Source organism: Ursus arctos, unplaced genomic scaffold (genome assembly GCF_023065955.2).
Source record: "Ursus arctos isolate Adak ecotype North America unplaced genomic scaffold, UrsArc2.0 scaffold_26, whole genome shotgun sequence".
Lineage (NCBI taxonomy): Eukaryota > Metazoa > Chordata > Mammalia > Carnivora > Ursidae > Ursus > Ursus arctos.
The window spans coordinates 42,508,061-42,514,060 of NW_026622941.1; positions in this window are offsets into that span (position 1 = coordinate 42,508,061).

Below are 6,000 nucleotides of genomic sequence, written 5' to 3' on the forward strand. Positions count from 1 at the left end.
GAGAGAGAGAAAAGCATGAAAACAAATGGAATTGTGGAAAACCAAACAAATCACCTCTTATTTCAAGAGATTCCTAGCAGCATTGTCCACAACAGCTAAATCGTGGAAGGAGTCGAGATGTCCTTCAACAGATGACTGGATTAAGAAGTTGTGGTCCATATACACAATGGAATATTACTCAGCTATCAAAAAGAATGATTTCTCAACATTTGCTGCAACATGGACGGCACTGGAGGAGATAATGCTAAGTGAAATAAGTCAAGCAGAGAAAGACAACTATCATATGATTTCTCTCATCTATGGAACATAAGAACTAGGAAGATCGGTAGGGGAAGAAAGGGATAAAGAAAGGGGGGGTAATCAGAAGGGGGAATGAAGCATGAGAGACTATGGACTCTGAGAAACAAACTGAGGGCCTCAGAGGGGAGGGGGTGGGGGAATGGGATGGACCGGTGATGGGTAGTAAGGAGGGCACATATTGCATGGTGCACTGGGTGTTATACGCAACTAATGAATCATCGAACTTTACATCGGAAACCAGGGATGTACTGTATGGTGACTAACATAATATAATAAAAAATTTTTAAAAAAAAAGAGATTTCTGCTCCTCGGTGTAGCAACAAAGCTCTTCCAGATGCTTTCAGACCTATGGCTCCGGGCTGCCTCATTTGGAAGGAACAGCCAAAGAGCTTGCCTCTGGATGACCTGCTTGCCCAGGAATTTTTATTAAGAAAAAAAAGATAACTGTTCAAAATTCTCTGCCACCTTTTTTTTTTTCACATCGGAAACCATGGGTCTTCCAAACTCTTCTTTAAGAACCTTTTAAACCTTAAGAAAAGCTAGTGAAATCATTGCTAATTAAACAGCAAATGACTAATAGGACTAATACAGGCGTTCTTTCTGGCGTCACGTTCGTGACACGAACTAGAGCTGCATGAGCCACGGGCACACTCACAGCCTGCCAGGTGGTCAAAGCAGTCTGTGTGCGTCTATTTAGCAGTACTTTTATGAGGGAAGCTTTGTGACAAACTGGGAAGAGCCTGTTCAGTTGTAAAGGTCGAGCCCCTCTGCCTGCAAGTGACTGTGTGACCATGGCATGTCCTCCTCCTGCCAGGCTTCCCCTTCCTCCCCTGTGGGCTGAGGGGCTTGGAAACCAAGAGGACTGGGAAGAACGTTGCAAGTGGAGTCAGAGGATCTACATCCTCCTTGCAGCCCTGGGACCGACTGCCTCTAGGACCTAGGGGCAGCCCTCCGCCTTTCTGAGCCTTGGTTTTCCCATCTGCAAAATGGACGTGTTGCAAAACAGAGCCGGAAGGATCCCTTCAGCTCAGGAGTCAGTCTGTGCTTCAAAGGGACATGAAGAAGTGAAGCCCTGCGAGCTGGGGCAAACTCCGGGAGAACCTGGAGAACAAAACGTGCAGACCCAGACCTTCGTTGATTTTCTCACTGAAAATAAAGAAATGACAGGAGGGGAGGGGAGGGGAGGAAATGGCAGCAGCAAGGCAGACAGAGGGAAGCCGGAGAGGAAGGAGAAGGTCAAACAAGTATGGCTTCGGCTGGAGAAGGAGAGCTTTGGTAGCAGGCAGGAACCGAGATGCCCCTGCAGGCTTGGCCAGTTTGGATCTGAGAGGCGTGATTTCCTTCCGTCTTGAGCACCACCCCCACCCCCACCCCCCCACCCAGAAGCTCCTCCAGTTTATATCTCTGTGTTTCAGAGATGTCTAGAAATAGAGCTGGTAATAATTAGTTGTGTCTTTGAAATAGCATTTCGCCACCTCCAAACGCCGGGCACAGCAGCTAAAACCTAGATCTGCCGCTTCTCCTTCCCTTCCCTGTCCTGGGCATCAGAGCTCACCAGCAGCCCTGGGAGCAGCAGAGAACTTTGCCTCTCCTTTTGGGACCCCACATGAGCGAGTCAGAAAAATTTTAAGAGAAGTCCGTCGGTCGGAGATTTGGAGCCCTTGGGATGTGAAATCTCCAGGCTCTCTCTCCTTTGGGTGGAAATAGCTTTGCCGTTTCTGGCATTTGTCTGGCTACTCATTGGCCTGGGTTTGCGGGCTTCAGTGCTGTCTCTCTCCCATGCAGAGCAAGAGCCAGAGACGGGACTGTCACAGGACCTCCCGACAAAGACCCTTAGGAGCAGAACCGGCAGTGGAGAGTCTGTATGGAGCCCACCTTCCCCACCAGGCCTCTAAGTCGCATTTCAGCTGGCCCTTAGACCCCAAAGGGTAATATGTTGACCGTTTCCCGGGCCCCATGTTTCAGGGAGGCTCCCAGGCAGCCGCGCCCTCTGGTCAAGGCCTGTCCTCCGGCGACCGCTTACTCTATCCATGCAGTTGGCTCAGGATCCGTACGACGGAAGTCCCCAGAGGACCAGGATGATGTCCATACTTCTCCCTGTAGGTTTAGCTCCAATGCTTGTCACTATTAAACAGAAACAATGCTTCTCTGGTAAGAAAGAGAGATGAAAATGACAGAATTTTATGTTGGGGATGTTGTGGTAGGGCTGTCTAGGCAAGCCCAGGACATCTTCTGATGCCCCGTACCATGTGGGCGCTCACCTAGACAGCAGAAAGGAGGGCAGGAGCCACCAAGCAGGGCTTCCTGGGGAGCAGGAGTCACAGCAGCTGGAGGCACTGACCACGGAGGGGACGGGGTGGTGCGTCCACCTGGTTTGGCCTCCTTGGCAGGACCTCAGTATCTCCCCTCTGCATAGGACTTTGTCCTTTATTAGCGGGTTGCTTTCCCATCCCTCATTCTATTCCCCAGGGTGTGGTATGAGACGAGGAAACTGAGGCATGGAAGGGTTTGCTGTAAGGACACAGGCCTCGTGCCCAGGACACACGCTGTTGTTCATCGCAGGGATTCCCAGTGTCTCTCCAGACACCAGAGGGCCAATCGTTTGGACCGGCCGCCCTCCTGGCTCCTCCCCACACATCCCACGTCCCCAGGGAGAGCCTGCTCCGTCTGAATCCCCCTTTGCTGGAAAGCTTTTCCGATTGACCCAGGCGTGCCCACCCCCCCCAGCACTGCGCTCCCGCACTCTGCAGCACCTGTGCCTTGTTCCCCTCACTGGTTTACTGCACCCCTTTCTCGAGTGGTCACACCGTGTTTGCCCATCTCAGCGCACAGACTCCCAAGCTGGGTTCTGAAGCATGAGACCATGGCGGGGCTCTGGGCAGTGCTTGCAAAGCTGCGTTCTTACAAAATGCTCGTGTGGGGCTGTGCAGTTTCACTAAGGAGACGGGGTAAAGCTCTTCCAGAGTCGCTCCGGGACCCGTGACCCAAATATGCTGACACACCACTGTCCTGAATTGATCTCACTTCCTTGTGTCTCTTGCCGCCTGCGCCAGGCCTTGACTCCCAGAATTGGATTCCACACTCGATGTTGCCCAAATGTGCTGACGGACTCGTCTCTCTCAAGCCACTGCTTCGCAGCGGCACATGGGGGCCGAGAGAAGAGGCCTTTGCCAGGTCAGCGTGGTCAGGGTTTCTGTTCACACTCAAGGGGGTGGAGACAGTGGGCAGGGAGCAAGGAGGAGGGGAGGTGCATGTGGGCGGAGGGGTGGGGGGGCGGAGAAGGAGGATGACAGATCATCAGATAACAGTGTGAGAAAGAGGAGTGGTCTTCTCCCTCCTCCCGCCTCCCTGAAAATGGGTGTGTCACCAACTGGAAAGGACAGGGCAAATCTCAGCCGCCTTCTCCTCCCTTCACAGAGTGAATTCAGCTCGCAAGCCCTGTGTTGTGTTACTGCAGGAGACAGCAGGCACGAACCAAGGGTCTCGCTGAGAACAGGTTTCAGAGGCCCTGGAGCTGCTGTCTTTGGGCACAGAGGTTCTGGCATAGCAGTGCTCCGGGGGCAGTGCTCCAGGCCAGTGGGAAATGAGTAAATCAAGGCTGTATCAGGGCCACTAAACCCCCTGGGGGAATGGGTCTCAGCACTTGTGGGGAGGCTGGGAGCTAAAGAGTGCCCTGGGGGCTGGAGGGCCTTCCAGGGGCAGACACTAGGGTGGCCGTGACTAGATGAGTGACTCCCCCTGGGAGGACTAGAGCAGGGCTGCAAGAATGCAGGGAGTGAGGAGCCTGTCCCGCTGCTAATCTCAGTGCTGTTGAAAGAAGTGCCAGGCTGTCTCCACAGAGTTTTAATAGCTCCCACACCCTTGGGGTTTGATGTCTTACTCACCAGGTGCCCTCCTCCCGTATTTTCCACTTCCCTGCTTCCCTAGAGCAGTAGCTGGGAGATTGGGTTTAGTTTGACCCCCAGGATGACCCTGAACCTTCCTAACCCTTGCTCCCGCAGAAAGTTCCTACAGCCCCAGTCCCCACATAGACCCTGGTGTGGGTCTGGCATCGTGGCTCTCCTAGGAGCAAACTGTTTCCCAGACAGTGACCTGGAGAATGTCATCGTCCAGCCCTCACACTGCTTAGATGGTTTTTCCTGGAAAAACAGGCTTTTCCTTTGCCTTAAAACTCTGACAACCACCTTGGGGGGGGGGGGCGTAGTGTCCACCAGCTTCTCCTGAGAGCCTGGGAAGGGAGTAATGCCAGGCAGTGGAGGGAAGGGATTTAGGTTAAGCTACTGCTGAGGCCGGGAGATGGCAGAGGAGATGGCCTCACTGGGGTTTTCAGCAACAGCACTTGGCTCTCTGCTTGGTGCTGGGGAAAGCAGCCTCCCCTGTACCCGGGCAGACCTGGGGTCCTTCAAAGGACTGGGAGGGCAAGGCTCCTTATCAACCTTTGTGAGGCTCCTGGTGGGGAAACAGCATGAGAAGGAGCTTCTGAGACTGGGTCCAAGGCCAAGCTGCCCTGCTCTAACTGGGTGGTGGAAGCACTGCCTTCCAGAACTGGGCCTTTGGGGGCTCTTCCTACCCCTTCGGTCTTCTCCTCGCCCTCTGCCTCCGTGGAAAATGTGACCACAGTCTCCCAACAGAAAAGATTCTGAGGGGGGCGCCTGGGTGGCTCAGTCAGGTAAGCGTCTGCCTTCGGCTCAGGTCATGATCCTGGGGTCCTGGGATCGAGCCCCACATTGGGCTCCCTGCTCAGCAGGGAGTCTGCTTCTCCCTCTCCCTCTGCCTACTGCTCCCCCTGCTTGTGCTCTCTCTCTTTCTCTATCAAATAAATAAATAAAATCTTAAAAAAAAAAAAAAGGAAGACAAGATTCTGAGGGACTCTGTGTTCAGGGGGAGAAAAGCTATGATGATAAATGACCCTCACATGTAATACACAAAGGCCACATCACACGCTGGTTAAGGACATGGATGTGTGTCACACGCCTACAGTGAATCCCAGCTCCACCACTTACCAGCTCCGTGACTTTAAAAGGGTTACCTTCCCTTTCGTGGTCTCTATTTCCTCATCTGTAAAGTGGGCATGATGGTGGTCTTTACTTCAGAGAGTTGATATGAAAATAAAGGAAATAATGCATGTGGCGCTTAGCACAGTTTCCAGCAGGAAGCACATGGTTCTGTTTTCCCATTGCCCACAGAAGTCACAGACGTCTAGAAATGTCAACATTGCGGTAAAATAAAATAAAAACAACATCACCACCCAACCCTGCTCTCGAGCCCACTGCCCGGTCCCCTGCTCCCTGCAGCTCCTGTCGCTTCCCCAGCTGGGTCCCCACTGGGGAACCGATACTGGCAGTCGGCTCAGCCCTGCTCGGGTATGAACCAGCCACTCCTTGCGGAGCTAGTGGTATCGGTTCTAGAATATGAAACTGCCCCATGGATGAGTACTTCTTTTAAAAGGAAGATTCTTGAGTGTTCCAAGACCTGTAAGAATGAGCCATAGGGAAGAACCTTGGTCCCCAAGGAAGCAGCCTTCTCCAGGCACCCCAGCTATGTGGCTGCCCACCGGCCCTGCCCCACACTCAAGGGCTTTCTCCAAGAAGAACAGTGGTCCTGATGCGCCCTCCCCGTAACAGTTCAGATCACCCTCACAGATGTCACTTCGCTTTTACAATCTGAAGTAAGTAGGGCAGGTGCTCTTATGCCCACTTC